The 16,788-nt window shown below is 33.8% G+C and overlaps 1 protein-coding gene across 2 annotated transcripts in view; it reads right to left on the bottom strand.

The window, feature by feature from the left end:
- ARHGAP24 (Rho GTPase activating protein 24) overlaps window positions 1–16,788 on the bottom strand; it is a 436,021-nt gene that overhangs the window by 185,504 nt on the left and 233,729 nt on the right. Inside the window, exon 1 of one of the 2 annotated variants that reach the window (XM_039845797.1) lies at window positions 714–979. The exons of the other annotated variant lie outside the window; for it this stretch is intronic. The gene's annotated coding sequence lies outside the window, so the exon portion shown is untranslated. Of the gene's footprint in view, window positions 1–713; window positions 980–16,788 lie in introns of those variants that run through there. 2 annotated transcript variants of the gene reach the window in all.

Genomic DNA, 16,788 nt, shown 5'->3' with positions numbered 1-16,788 from the left:
ATAGTTCAGTGATCTGAAATCTTATTGCAAATATCACTCTTCTTAGAAATATTGTTCCTTTAAAGTGGATGAGCTCAAACAGATAAACTTGATTAAAAAAAAAAAAAGCCAGGTTTACCAGAATTTTTTAAAACTTAGGAAAAAGAAGGGTTAAAATTAACAATTTAATATAGAAGCAAACTAGGGCAGTAAGACCCCAATTTAAAAACATATATTTTCCAGGTCAGATCCACTAAGCTATGATGAGGTCAGTTAGTCTCCACCGAATCAATTAAAGTGCCTGGAGCTGCCCTGCCCTGGTCCTCTTATCTGATTGGCTCTATGTTGGTTCTATACTACAAGTTGAAGATGCATTGACCTATCCCTCCCCCTTAATCAAGAACATTCTGTACATTCTGTAATGTTAAATCATATCCCTTTTTATCCCACACAATCAACATAAAAACCATCCATGACAAGATGAAACAAAAGAACAAAGCTAAACTACACTGTAAAATAACAAGGATCTGAAAACGAACAGAACAAAATAAAATCTTAGTAGCTTTAAATATCAACGGCCACAAAACACCACAGCTAAAAAGCTAAGATAGTTCAAACAGTGTGCTTTCTCTCAGAATAGAAGTAAGGTCGGAGAAAAAGGACAAATGACCACGAATACTTGTGCCCAGAAACAAATGAACCCTGAAGGAGATTTCAGTGAGAAAAAACAGTACCTTATAAGTAACTGGTCTTGTCTACTCACAGCTGTTTCCAGTGCCGATTCTTGTTTAACTGTCTACTGCCTTCAGTTTAAAGTTAACTCTGTTGGCAAAAAGTACAGAGCTTGTCTGGAAAATGCTGTTTGGACATAAACCATTCCTTTCAAAGCAGTGGTAGTTATATTTAAGTTTTCTTGTAGAGGGGGATATAAACTCTTCCTGTAGCTAATTTTCTTCCTCCTCCTTCCCTTCAGACTTAGTCAGTATCCTCCTATCCCATATATTGAAGAAAGAGACACAGAGGGGAGAAAAAAAAACTACTAGGAAATATACCTTAAATAATGTAGTATTTGAGCACTTAGAAAAAATACAAAAAAAAAAAAAAAGAAGAAACGAGAATCATAGAAGGTACTTCAGAATCTTAAATATAATGTAGCCCAATACTTTCATTTTATAGATAAGGAAACTGATATCCAGGAAAAGATCATTTGTACGAGGCCACTCACATAGCTGATTAGTGCTACAGCTAATAATAGATACTAGGTTTCACAATTCCCAAGTCAATGTTCTTTTCACTATCCTGGTGTACCTAGGGCGAAGTGATTTGCCTTTTTCTCTGTATCCCTCTGTATAACACCAAGTGAGCTGGTAGGGAGCAGCAACCATCACCATGTTAAGAACCGATTCTCAGAGAAAACAATTCCCCCCACTTTAAAATTATTAATACTGAAAATTTTCCTACAATGCCCAATTTCTTTGTATACTTAGGATATAATCTTTTTCTTTGCTGATAGTCCAGAATATTTTTATGTCTCAGGGTTGCTGTTTTTCCAGGGAAGTTAGTATCCTTTAGTTCTTGCAGAGGACTACTTCTATCAGAGATGATGCTGTGACAGGTGTTAAAGTAAGTGTTTAATATTTCTACCCAGTATTAGTGATATTGTTACACAGCTCTTGAACTAGAAACACATTACCATTTCCACAAATTCCGACTTCTAATTTGTCAAATTTTTTTACCACACAGACAAGTTTATTCCCTTTTTTTTTTAAGTTACATTTTGTATGTATTTTGAAGCAAACTTTTAAAATTAAATTGGGGTGACATTGGTTAATAAAATTACATAGGTTTCAAGTATAAAAGTCTACAATACATTATCTGCATATTGCATTGCGTATTCATCATCCCAAGTCAAGTCTCCTTCCATCACCATAAATTTGACCCCCTTTACCCTTATCTACCTCCCTCTCTCCCTCTGGTAACCATTATACTGTTGACTGTGTCTATGAGGTTTTGTTTGCCTTATTCGTTTGTTGCCTTAAATAAAATCATTATGCTGCTTCTCTTTTATTTAAAAAATATATAACAGTAAGCAGCATAATGATTGTTATTTGATATCTTTCACACAAAATATCCTACTTATATATGTTTTCATATATGTTTTCATATATAAGTAGGATATTTTGTGTGAAAGATATCAAATAACTTTTCCTCTAACTGAAGGAGTGATGTCCTTAAATATATATTTTTAAACTTTTCCTTTCTGAAATGTATTCATTCATTCATTTACTTATTTAATAAATAATAGAACATTTATAAACTTATCTCATTATAATAAATCACAAGCAATAGCTTTTTAAGAGAATGAATAATTTTCAAGTAAAATCAAAGTGTTTAGATGGGAAGTTTTCTATAACTACCTTCTTATCCACTCTCACACTTGAAGCACATGCCCAAAGTTTATCTCCCATCCATTCAGTTACTTACTCTCAACAATATCCATCCTAGGGTGAGATAAGCCAAAATATGAAATGGCCCAGATTGAAATTGCTCTGGTCATGATTAATCTTTCTGTTTGATCTGGCTCCTGAAAATATTAAAGCCAAATCTACTTTACAAGCTACAATTCAAAGACACAATTAGCAAATGCTCAGATCATTCAAGATCCATTTTTAAACTGTTACTCTTTAGCTCAAAAATTCACTGTTTGGATTTGATAGTTCTCATCTACTTTTAAGATCATGTTATATCTACTCTTGCCCTAGTTTCTGGCAGGAAGTAATGTAATTGTGACCAAATAATTTGAAAAGTATATTTTTTAAAATGATAATTAAATTTTTAAAACATATTTTCTAAAATGTTGAGTACTTAATGGGTAATATATCAATTTTCCAACTCTGACAAGTAAGCAACTGAGATTCAAAACGTATAAATGTTGAGAATAAAACCTAGTCTCAATTTTGTCTACTTGAGTTCTATGCAAAGGTAAATCCCAAATACATTAACATCTACAATTATACATAACACTAATATGTTAAAGATAAAAATTTGACACATTGAAATATATTACTTGGCTTTACTAAAAGTATTCTGTATTTTTCTTTTACTTCTTAAACTTTACTTTTGATTTGAACATTTTGCCTTTTGCCCATTAGGAGGAGCAGGAAGGAAATGAGTAAAACCTTGAAAGAGAAGTAGGCTGTGGAGGAGATACACACAGAGATTTAGATGGAATGAGTCAGGGTGATTCAGTGTTGTTGAGTGAACTCAGGAAGGAAGGTGTAAGGAGAAGTCATGTACTAGCAGGTTGTTTAGAACAGAAGTGGGCCGAGCTACAGACAATAGATTATAGGTATTGAATTTAAGAACCAAAGTCTCTCAGAATAGGCTAAGCAAAGAGGGAACTAGCAATTTTGGTGACCAGTGCAAGCGACAGGAAATTGGCCCTCAAACTTACTTTGTAAATCATGACATGGTTTGTCTCTACCCATTTTGGAAGGAAAGCATATGCTGTCAATATGTGAATTCAACACAATCTAAAATAGCACAATGATATACAACCATTTAAAAAAATTATCCCTCTATATTTAGGTTCCTTGGACATACTCCAGGTTACCCTACATGCTCGGGATTTCAGAATCCTAGGGTAGTTTAGAGGGGAATAGTTACTGTGTTATGAAGGCTGGACCTGTGGAGTTGAATTTCACTGATGGGAGAAGTATTTACAGAAGAGGTGAACTCCAGGGCAGACTATATTAACACACAGGCAAGGCAGTTGGAATTCTCTAACTCTTGATCTCCTCCTCTCAGTTTTCAGGTTTACGGTAACACTAGAAGAAGGCTTTTTTACTAAGGAATCTCAGAAAGCTCTTTTGTGATAGCAGTGAAGGAAAGTGCCTGCATGAACAGCTACTGGATTGTAATATTCTGTTTGGGAGGAGATTTCATAAATGGAAGTTTCCCACGAAACTCATGAAAATAAAAATATCAAGCAGCAACTCTCTTAAAACTATTCAAGCTCATGCTTACTTTGTTGCCCATCTACTCTCACTATCCATTCTCCTCATAACAGCCTGAGTGATTAGTCCCCGTACCCCATCATTTCTCATCATTCCCCTATTTCAGCCATACAATAATTTCCCATTATCCATAGTATAAATCCAATTGCCTAATCATGACCTCTTAGGCCCTGCATAATTTTGCCCCTTTATCTTTCCTTCTGCTTTCCTACCATGATGTTCCATCTGTCTAGAATTTTTCTCCTTCAACTTCACAGGGCTACCTCCTTCTTTGCACTCAAGACTCATCTCAAATGCTATCTCCCAAGAAAAAAAGATTTCCTGACCTCTAGCTAACTATCCTCCGTGTTACATACACATATCCTCTACCCCATTTCTCTATTTTGATTTTTCTTCATAGCACTTACCACTATCTAGAATAATCTCTAGTTATTTTTTACTTATTTAATTAATTGGTTAGTTAGTTTAAATTTGTTTACTATATCTCCTCTAGTATAAGTTTTCTAAGATCAGAAATGTATTAGAAGTTATAAATAAGATCAGAAGCATTAGATTTAGGTTTTTTAAACCACGTTATTCCCAGTGTGCAGAATAATGTCTACTATAAAATAGGCATCTGACCAATATTTCTTGAGCGAATTAATTTTATTTCCTGCCTGAGTTCTTTAGTCAACAAACAACTAATATAAGTCCATAAACGTGAAGGCAAAGATGAATCTACTTTCGAATTGATTCAACTCTGCAAATCTCCCTGTGACTCAGACCTAGGCATCGTGGGAAATAAGGGAGAAACCTCCGCTGGGCTCTAGGCATTTATATCCTCAGGTGCCTCTAAGCCCTCGAATTTTGTTAATACTAAGGCCAGAATATACACTTGACTTACCGGCATATCTTCTATAAATATATGTACCTAACTAGATACGTGATTACATTTGCTAGAAGATCCTAAGAGCTTCCGGATATATCCTTCGTTTCCTGAACTCTATAATAGCTGTCCTTATTGAAAGAGCAGATATCCTAAAGCTAATTCTATCCTTTCCAGGTGGTTTCAAGAAATTACTCTCAGCTGCCAATTCTTCAGGAGAAGAAGCTAAATCCTTGCATTCACAGCATATGTTTTCTAAATGAAAAAGGGGGCAGACAAAATCATTTTATAGAGGTGAGCTCACAGATAATTTAATCTCCTACCTCAGTTCTTCTCCACACTGATTCAGAGCTCTCCAGTGAGTTGTAAATTAGATTTCCGCTCCTGTCTCATGTCCTACTGCTTCCTAATTACCTGTTCTAGTGAGTCAGCCTCTCCGAGTCCTGGAGCTCAGGCACATTGTGGGCTAATGTGACTGACTCAACATACTCTGGGTTCAGCCACATCAGAAAAGTGGCTGTGTGATGGCAGACAAAAGGAAAATGATTCTTGATTTGGAAGGAAATGACTTTCCCAAGCTCCAAAGCAGCTGTATTCCCCAGGACACCCAGGTGGAGGAAATTTCTTGCCTGAACTCTCTTGCCATTCAGTGGTGAGTAAAATCATTTAAAATCATTTTTGAAAAAGAGCCCTTTTTTATGGCACTAAGTGGATATTAATCTAAGTACATAAGTGGCATTTATTTAGTCAATGAATCAAAGCTACAAATATTTATTGATTGTCTTCTATGGGCAAGGCTTTGTGCTAGGTAATTATGTTTGTATAATTATCATTCCTTTTTATCTCAGGGAATGATAATATTTCATCATTCAGATTATAAATTTCCCCAGGAAAATAAGGTCAAAGTTTCTTCTTTCTTTCCCTCCTTTCTTCCTTTCCTTCTTTCCTTCCTTCAATTAAAGCCCACATGTAAAAGTCCACAAAGTGTGCAATGCTTGGCTATATAGAAAAAGACAAAATCCTATGTCAGGACGCTTATCCTTTGGAGGTGGGAGAGTTTACAGACTATTGAGAAAATTAGCACAAGTTTATAGGAGAGCACATCAAAGTTGCATGGAATCACTATGGGAAGTGACCGAAGAAGGCTTCTTTGAGAAGATGAAGCCAGGGCACATTTTGAAAGCAGGAGGGGAAGAGGATTAATATCCTAGGCAGGAGATAGGGCACACTTGGATTGCTTCAAGTAGTTCTTTAGAACTGGGATGTAGAATAAAAGACAGACTAGTAGATAAAATATACAGAAAGAAATATAGGCAAAATTCAGGTTCAGGAATTTGGTTTTTATCCTGAAGGCCATAGGTAGCTACTGAAGAATTTGAAACAAGGAATATTTTGTTTCTAGAATGCTAAGTGGAGAAAGAATTTAGGGACAGGTGGTCTAAAGGACTATTTGAGAGCTTGTTTCTTTATCCAAGTAAACATTGTGGTAGCCTGAAATTAGGCAGTAGGGACAGAGAGGCAGAGCTGGCTTCAAAGATAACTTAAATTTATCTACAGGTAGGAAGACATGGGAAAGGCAAAGTTATTTCCAAAATCTCTATGAAATCATTACAGAAGAATATATCCAGTATTAGAATTGCATGAAAATGCAGTAAGTCCTAATTATATTAAAGACTTTTTCCATAAGGTCTGTCCGTTTATAGATAGGAAAGCTGAGGAACACGATTTGCAAGAGTGAGAGCAGAATTTGAACTCAAGTCCATCTGACTACAAAGTGCATGTTCTTTACACTAAATTTCTCTTCGAACATCTTTTTAAAACTTAGGTGACTAGACTTGAAGATATTGTTTGAAATATAATTTGGCAGTATCTTAAGAGATTTCTGAGGCAGAACTTCTTAGGTTTTCTAGGCATGAGCATGTTCAGATTTGAGGTCCAACACACAAACAATTGAATTTGCACTGTTTCTATGGAACTACGTGTTTAGCTACTCTGCAAAGCACACATCCTTCATTAAATACCTCTTGATAATCTAATTATTTTTAAGCCTCGGAGATTTATTCACACTCTATATTGACACAGCCAGTTGAAACCAAAATAAAAGTGGACTTGGCAGATGCCCTAGTTCAATCAAGTTGAAAATTGAGTTTTGAGTAGAATGAAGTTTGAAAGATAAATCGGTTTCAATGAATCTAGGAAGGCAAGAAGTAAAATTCTTAAGACATTAAAAACATAAAGGGCCAGACATAGCTCTAATGGAAAATAATATTGAGATTTGCCTTAAAGTCAGAATAAGAAAATCCCTTCTCTAACATATTTTATATCCACTATGGGAAGATAACCATACACTTTACCGTCCAAACCTTGTCTCTATTATTAATTACAATGGGATGATAGATAAAAACTAGGACTCTTCTAGGAAAGCAAATTTGGATATAAACCATCCAACCTAGAGGTCAACATTAAACTTTACCTTCAGATGGTGATTGTATCAAGAATGAGGTCATAGGTTTCAGTGTAACTGCCTCCTAAGGTGAGGTAAGACAAGTTCTTATGCAACTTAGACAATGTGTTCAATACATACACAAAGGCCAGATTAACTGAACCATTTGAGATAGGTTAATTATTTTAGTTCCATAGTTTGTTTATTTTGTTAAAAAAATGAACAGAACAATGAAAAAGACACTTCATTATAAGAAAGTCACAGATAATAGGCATACAATGTTTAGTCTCTCATATAAAGTAATGTATTCACATAAACATTTTGACAGATAGTATAGATGGGTACCCCTAGCTATTTTGATTATTTAAAAATAAGCACAGGCTTTACTTGTCAATGTATTAACCATTAGTGAGTCAACTTTAATAAACAGCAAACTGAATCAAATCTCAGTCCACTGTCCTGTCCCACTCCTGAATTCTTTCCTGAAATGGAGACATCCTTTTTTATATGGCAAGGTTCCTTACTATGCTAGACAAAAGAAAGGATGGGCATAGCCTGGGTAGCAGACATTCCCAGGTACGGACAGGAGATAACAGTCAAAATTATTTAGGTTTCCAACCTTGGACAAAACACTTCACTGGGGCCTTAGTTTTCTCCCATATAAAATGAGAGGATTTAGTAAGATTACCTCAGAGGCGTTTTCAGATGTGAAATTTGAATATTCTCTAAGATAATTATCTCCTGTATGTTTTAAATTTGCTTAAGGTTTCTTTATAAAGATTAGGAAGATATTTGTTGCATCATAAATAAATTTAAACAGTTAGTTATTGATAAAACAACTGTAATAGTGACAGTTGATTTTTTAAAGACTCTCAAGAATACAAACATAGGCAGTGGGGAGACATTTCATTTTTTAGCATATAATACGAGGGCTATTAGGATTTTCTTAGGGGAAAATGCATCAGATGTAAAATGCCAAACTGCATTGTGCTTAATAATTTTTAAATATTAATCATCTTTGGGCTTCCAAAACACACTGAGGATCAAGCTTCCTAAATTTATACAGAAAAAGATTTATTTCAGAAGTGTAAAGTTGCTTCCATATGCTGTCATTTTTTACAAGGAAAGAGTGATTCCACATTTATAAGATAGAATGTTGGAAATGATTAGAGGAGGCACCTCCCTTGCCTGCAATCTTTGACAAGTTCCTAGACACACAAGCATGGTTCAGAAAATAATGATAACAAATCACCCATCAATCCTGTGCTATTGGACCTCAAGCTTCAAAGCAACCAAATATAAGGAAGCCGGACTTTTCCCTCATATTATTTTGATTCCTTTTCAATACAGAAGTAATGTATTTCCTTAGAAAAATATAAACGATAAGGAAGTATATAATATAAATTTAACATTCCTACCCCTTCAACCTTCACCAATATTATTCTCAAAAATTAATCACTCTCAACAGTTTGCTGTACATTCACCCAGATATTTATCTATCTCTTTATCCACAAACATATATTTGCACACATACATACAAATGTACATCCACAAATCTGTTCTTGAAAAACATTATCTTCCTTTACTCCAATTTTGGCACAGTTTTAAATTTGTTGATCTTTGGAGATAAGAAGCAAGCATAATAATAAATGTGTCTCTTTACCCATCATAAAATCTCTTTTCCATCCTTAACCCCCTGGACTTATCTCTACGATCTATTAGGTGGCAAAGAAAAATAATTACGATGATATTTTTACTGGCAGTCAAGATGCTTAGCGAAGTTAGTAGTTAATAAATGTTTATTAATTTGAATAAATAGATGAATCACATCAAGAACTCTAATCTCATCAATATGGGTAAAACTGTCAGGAAACAACCAATGAGAATTGGCATTGATAGAATCCATTCCTCTTTTTATCGAGTGTTCAATAATTGCTTCTTTGAATGTCTCTTAATCATTGCTTTGTGTGAGGATGTCTGTTTCAAACCTGAACACTGTATTTTTCATCATCACTATATGATCACTAAGTCGTAAAAAGTCAGACTCGAATAGATCTCCTTCTTCATCATAAATTAGTATCTGTAGCATCTCTATCATTTTAATCAACACTTTGTTGGGTCTATCAGTCTCTGTATCTTTGTGGAACACTTTGTTGGGTCTATCAGTCTCTGTATCTTTGTGGAACTGAGATAAAAGATGTCAATACACATTTCCTACAGCCCTTCTACAAAATGAAACACTGCTATAAACTAGACGTTAGCCAGCAGTTACTGAACTAGTAAGATAATTACTGGCAGTTTGGGCCTATTCAGAAAATAATTTTGTTTCTCGAAAATTTTAGTCAGTATGTTCTTTATGTTTTCATCCTTGAAACTACATTTTATAGTCCTTGGTCTTAAAATGAACTTCAACTTTTATTTTTTCTTCTTCACATTATTCAATGAATCTATCATTATTATGTTAGTAATATCTTCCCATGAGGAGAGGTGTCAATAATGAATCTTCCAATAATGAATCTATCATTATTATGTTAGTAATATCTTCCCATGGGGAGAGGTGTCACTGCAATTTGTTGTGGAATGTTCAAATGTTTCTGTCCTTCAAACTCAATTTGTTATTGATAAGTATGTGATATTTAAAGATATAAAACAGAAGAGATAGCCAGAAGTGAAAAGATGAACAAGGATTGAGACCTGTGGCACTCCAATAAAATGTTAGATGCATTAGTAGTGTGTATAGTTGATAAACATATGGTTGAAACATATATGAATTAAGATATCTTGTTCAGTGAAAAACTCTGGAGATAACTGTTTTCACTCAGATGGATGTGATAACAGAAATAATTGTGCAAGGGTAGAGGGGCTACAATAAAAAGTGTGAATTATCATTAGGTTTTTGTAAGTTTTTATTTTGGCATAATTTCTAACTTAAAGATTTTAAGAGCACTATCAATTAAACCCATGTACCCTCTACCCTGATTTATGAATTTCTACCTATCAATTTATATGCATATTATTTTTTCTGAATAATAAAAGTAAGTTGGCGACAATGTTTACTTTTTTCAGTAAATAGTGTGTACTTCCTAAAAGCAAGAATATTTTCTTATATAGCTTCAGTACAATTCTCAATGAAATTTAACATCGATACATTATTTAATCCACAGTCCATATTCAAATTTGAAAATTGTCTCACAATGTTCTTCAGAGCTATTATTTCACTATTTCAGGATCTAAACACTAGTCATATTACATTTAGTGTAATTTTTTTATAGCCTCCTTTAACCTGGAACAGTTCCTCAACCTTTCCTTGTCTTTTTGATCTTGAAACTTTTAAAGGTTATAAGAAAATTATTTTATAGACTGTCTCTCAGTTTGGATTTGTCTAATATTTCCTCATGATTAGATTCAGGTTATGCATTTTTAGCAGAAATGTGAGAGAAGTGATGCTGTGATCTTATTAACGCATCATTTCAAGAGGCACATGATGTCAGATCGCCCTTATATTGATGAAGTTAACTTTGATTCATTGTCTTATCATACTCTCACCCAGTAGTTTCAGCATTCATGGATAATGTTCTAACTCTTCCATTCTATCTGTATTAATTAGTTCACATTCTATTGTAAGAAACAGCTTTTCCACCACAATGTATTTAAATTAATATAAAATCATGAATTTTTATTTTATTCAATTGGTTCAGACCCATGATTTTATTATGTACTTTCTTATTTCTTGTACAACAAGATGTTTCAGGCTTAGTTAGACTTTTCCTGTCCCTGAAGACTTAAATCATTCTTCTCACCTTGAATTATTTTAATGGAGAATGGCATTTAGAAACCAGGGGCTGAACACTAATGACATTGCTTCTAGACTCTCTCCCCAGGGAACTTTTAAAAATATAGAAACATACACACGCATATGCACACATATGCACAGAGTATGTCTTTTATTATTTTAATAATACGTTTTGGGTTTTGACAATATGATTGAATTCTCGGGTTAAATAATATGGGAGATTGACACTTATTCTTTCTCCCATCTTTCCTCTCATCTTCTCCTACATTTTATTATATATATTCACAAGATAATAAGAATAATATTATATCTGCTTTATGTTCTATAACCTTATTTTGGCCAGTTGATTAATCTTAGCCCTATAGTTAAATTAATTATAGTTAAAGGTCACTGGGAGATTTTTATCACATATTCCATTCCTGAGTTTATTTGATTCATTTTGGTTTCATGAAGTTCACATTCGAGTAATTTTTTCAAGAAGGCATTGTATAATTGCAGCTGCTATTAAATCTGGCCTAGATACATTTTCCTTGGTATCACTTTATTTTTCTCAGAACTTCCAGTATCTTCGGGCACTTCAAATTGCTGTGAAGTCTGAGGTAAGATTTCCCCACACTTTTCTATGTTACTTGATTTTATCATCTGAATGCCAGCAAATTTTTTCTTTTCCCTTGATGCTAGATAATAAGGGTTTGTTCAGATGACTATGTTTTATGTCAATTTAATGTGAGCATTTAATCTACAGATTCAGGAACTCCTTTCGTTCTACTTTTTTCTTTCATTGTGTCTTTAAATATTTTTCCTAGTCCACTTACTGGTTTTTGCACTTCAGGGATACCAATTATTTCCTTTTAATCTATCATCTTTGTGCTAATTATTCTAATTTCTGCATCTCCCCTCTGCTGTCACCACAATTATTTCAAGTATTTTTTTCTTTCCTGCCAATGATTTCACATTTAGTTCTATCTTTCTTAAATCTAATTTATTTTTTAGATTTATAAATTCCCAATTTGTCTCCTCAACTCAGAAACATTTTTTTTTCTGTTGTTTTAATCACTCTGTCTTTGAGCTCACATCTATGGAATTTATGGTTTCCTTTGAAAATGCATTTTCTTTCATAATGCATAGCATTGGGTACTTGTAGAGGACGTTAGATTTTGACCTTGTTTTTATCTTAGATTATTTTTCAATCTGTATTTGACATGCTGTTCTTATCTGTTCTCATCTTTCTTTGTTTTTAATTATTTTACTTTTTATTGTTATTATTTTGCTATAGTACATTTGCAGGTTGTCATGCCAGTTCACTTTACTTTGTTCATGATTAACACAGCGGTCACTTCTAAGTAGTCTCATTTCTCTGAGACTGAGGGCAAATCTCTGATATCCTTTCTAACTTTTAAGAACACTATTTATCTTTCCTTCTGAGCAGATGATTCCTCAGGAATTGGTATATTTCTTTGGCTGTACCCTAAGAATATCTTAAAAATTTCAAGTTTAGAGCCACTTTCAAAGATAAACAACAATTAATTTAAGTGTTGTAGCATTATACATACAAACACATACTTTATCTCCAGTTCACATGTCAGAGGATCATTTTCCAGACAAAAACAAAGATAACAGAGATTAACTCCTACCAAGAATGTCATGGTTTGGGAAGAGCCTTGCTTTCTTTCTACAATCATATTTGATTTTTGTTGATATCAGCTAGAAATAATTTATTACTGACCTGACTAAAATGTAATACCGAAATTTCAAAATATTTTTTTCTCTCTTCTTTAATAACTTGTCCCTCTATAGAAATACGTATGCTGAAGAACAGATGTCATTTTTCTTCCTGCCTCCCAGATACTCAGATTAGTTTTGTTATTGTTGAGATGCTCTGTTCAAGTCTCCGGTGCTTTTGGTATATCTACACACACTTTCTTCCTCGTTCATAAGAATGCCATAAACTGTGCTGCAGTCTCAGAACATGTAATAAAGGTAATGAAGCATTCATGTGTGATAAAATGTGTATGTGCATGATGGCCACATAACACAGACATAACAAACGCACATGAAATTCTAAAAAAACACACAGCTATGTGGAAATGAACACTTAGAAGCAGTATAACCTGGAGAAACATTTCAGTTCATTCAAAACTAAAACATTAAAATATTACCTGAAGACTTGAGCTCATCGGGATTGACACTCCATTTAAAACTATTTGTTCAGCATTAAAATTGTGAGAAAGTTTTTGTTGAGAAGCCGAAAAAGGCAAGCAGACCCAGTATAGTTTGCTTTTCTCATGTCAGAGCTAATAAATGACCTCAGTGATTTCTTGTCTAGTGGGAGGCACTTGGCATAAGTAGGGAATTTTGCATTTCCTCTTATTTATGTTTCCATCCTGGGAGACTTTTCTTCTGTTTTTCACATGCTATGTTTCTTTGTTCATGGTGCTTGGTCACGCAGGAACAATTGCATATTCTGCCAGTAGACACAGGACCACATATGGCTGTACTTCCCAGTCTTTATTAAGTATATGCTCACCTAGGGATCTGTGTAAAAATGCAGATTCTGATTCTGGCCCAGTGATGCGTGTAGAGACCTGAGAATTTGATTTTCTAACATGTTCCCAGTTGATTCTGTTGGTCAGAGGCTTACACTTTGAGTGGGAATGATCTACACACTACTGATTCTAAAAGAATGGTTCAATTTTAAGGACCTAGAGATACTGCAGTAGTCAAGGAGCCAGGAGTTCTTTCAGTGAGTTAAAATGCATCCTAGATCTTTAAACGAGTACAATCGAATCCAAAATCTTCTTTCAATATTTTTATTATTCTCTCTTCCCAACCTATCTCTCCCTTCTCTTCTCTTTTCTTCCTTTTCTTTCCCATCCCTTCTCTTCCCTTGCCTTCCCTTCCATCTTTGTCTCCACTTACTTCTCTGATCCTAGCCCCCACTCTCTTCTTCATATCCTTCTTCCGAACATATAAAAGAATGGCTGAATCACAATATTTAGGATTAGGAAATGGGAAAATTCATAAAAAGAATTTTAGGGCTTTAAAATTCATTACAATCGTTGATGTTATTTTAGGCTGAAAACAGATTGCAAAGTACAAGAAACTAACTCAGTAGTAAGTACAGCAAATCAACATCTTTAATGTTTGCACAAACAGCAACCTATAATTCACAAGGGTGGAAGAAAAACAAATTTATGCTGGAAAAAAACCCCAAAACAAAAAAGTAACTCCATGTTATCGAGTGTAAATTTATTTCTGGTCTGTTCTCAACTTATCTTTACCAAAGGACTATGCTGTACATAACATTTTATATTTTTAAAGAGAGTGGCCACTGATTTTAAAAATATGTATTTTCCATCTGAAAAAGTTGGTCTGTCTTTGAAACCTAAAATTAGACAGGGTTTCCTGATAAATTTTCTGTTTTCATGATAAAAAACCATATCTATTCTTATGATGTATTCTCATTATCTTCCACAGTTATTTTGCTAAGTTTTGTCCCTCTGAAACTGCAAATAGATAGTAATTTTTTTTACTTAATTATGTTTTCTTAATATATCAGAAGCTTGCTAATAAAAAATAGATGTCCATACTTCTTTATTTAAACTACTATTGTGCTTGGAGATCTAAGGAAATATGAAAACACTTTCACTCTTAAGAATTTTTCTACCCCTTCATCAAAAATCTTTTTATAGATGTACCTTAGTAAATCATTTGACCCATTTTTTTCTAGTGCTTATTTGCTAAACATTAATTATTCATTTAGAATCCACAGATAGCACTTACGAGCTCTGAACTAAGTCCATGAAGCAATGAAAACAAAAACTTCATTATTCCACTGACAGCATATTATAAAACTCTACTCACTATACATTCCAATTTGTATATCATAAACAGAATTATTCTTAAATCGATCTCATCAAATTAAGTCAAAAAGCACAATTTTAAGCAATAGCTACTTTTCACTAAACTCCTCTCTTTCAAAAATATATAGCATATTTAATTTAAAAGTTGACTTTCATTTAAATATTAGCCTGGAAATTAAACTTAAGGTTTGTTAAGTCATTCATTAAAAGGCTAAACAAATATTCCATTACTATTGTATGGAAGCAGATACAGATCAAACCTTTCAAAGGTAATCAGCTATTTGGGCCAATAGGCAAAAAGTCTCTAGGTCTTCCCTGTGATAACACATTACTTTCATGGGGCAACAAATTCGTGTAACTGGTATAACCAGTATAAGCTTTCTGAATTGGAAAGTACCGAGGAGCTGTATAATGAGAGATCATTGAGAATAACAATAACAGAAACAGGGATGTACTTAGGCCACACCAAAATTGGTAATATGTTTCCATCCTTGCGAGCATTCAGAAAGTGTTCTTTAGACTTGTACTGTATTTTGGTGGTATAAAAATAATTTAAAATAAAAATACCTATTAAAAAATTCTCTCTCACTTAAATAGCCTTCTGTTTATAGAAACAGAAGAAAAGGGGAAAAATGTCCTTGGTTTCACCTCTCTGTTAGCTGCTGGTAAAAAAACAATCACTTTGGGGGCTGCAGAAAAGGAGAATAATGTACCTCTTATTTCTGTAAACAGCCTCACACTAGAACAATCTCAGATCTTGCTTCTCAATCACTACCAAGCTCCATTATTAAAAGAGCTGCATCAGATCAGCTTTCATCAGTTAATGATATCAATAAAGGCTATCTCTACACAAAATGAAAAGGTCACTAATCAAATTGCAGCGACTCCCTCACATTATTATTGTTCATTGATTGTTTAAGCATCCCTGTATAGAATCTCCTCCCTTTTAATGCACTGATTATTGCAGGGGAGAATTGTAAAATGTTGTCTCATAATGGCCCTCACACTAGATAGAAAAGCAGATCTCTTCAGCATGTCTCTATGATATCGTGCATCTAAAATAAAATATGAGAAAGTATAAATTAAAGAAAAGCTGGAGAAAAGAAATTTTGGCTTAGAGATTTCTTGGTGGCAAAAACAAAACAAAACAAAACAAACAAACCTGTCAATAAATTTTTCAAGAAAACCTCAGAGTTGTTAGTAAACTCTATGGCATTCAGCATGACATGTGATGCTGAATTTTATACTTATTTAAAAAAAAATTGCAAATCTATTTCCTCACAGATCTTAAAATTTATTAGAAGAGACAGAAAATGAACATTAAAAAAATAAAGCATAATGTAGACTTTGAAGTGCAAAATATAGAATGCTGACTTTTGGATTCTACATAGAATGTTAATGTAAATATCAATCCTATTTATTGCTGCTTTTGCATTTGTAAAGGCTTTTAGTGTGGAAGGCTCTAGCTTTCTCAGTCTGGTAAGAAAGCATGTTTGTGATTGCTTAGACAGTACTTAATCTGTAAATTTTCAGACTACACATCTGAAAATTTAGATTGTCACCCCATCAGTAGTAATATATCAGGAGGATAAAAGAGAAATATTTAACACATGCTCTTTTTTAAAATGAAATAAATGAACAGACAAATAACCCAGTGTAAATGATTAAGTAATCCTGGACTCCTCCCTCTGCTACTTGAAGGCTCTTGGCTCCTCTCCTTTCTTCCTCATTGACTAGTTAGATACTGACCCTCTCATTCAGGCCTCTACCTTAGTTCCCACCCCTTGTCTCTTGTGGGTAGTTGTATTCTGCCTAAAGGGGCTTCAGTT

Source organism: Pteropus medius, unplaced genomic scaffold (assembly GCF_902729225.1).
Source record: "Pteropus medius unplaced genomic scaffold, Ma_sr-lr_union100, whole genome shotgun sequence".
Lineage (NCBI taxonomy): Eukaryota > Metazoa > Chordata > Mammalia > Chiroptera > Pteropodidae > Pteropus > Pteropus medius.
Note: the sequence above shows the minus strand (reverse complement) of the source record. Positions and strands in the feature narration are given on the sequence as shown.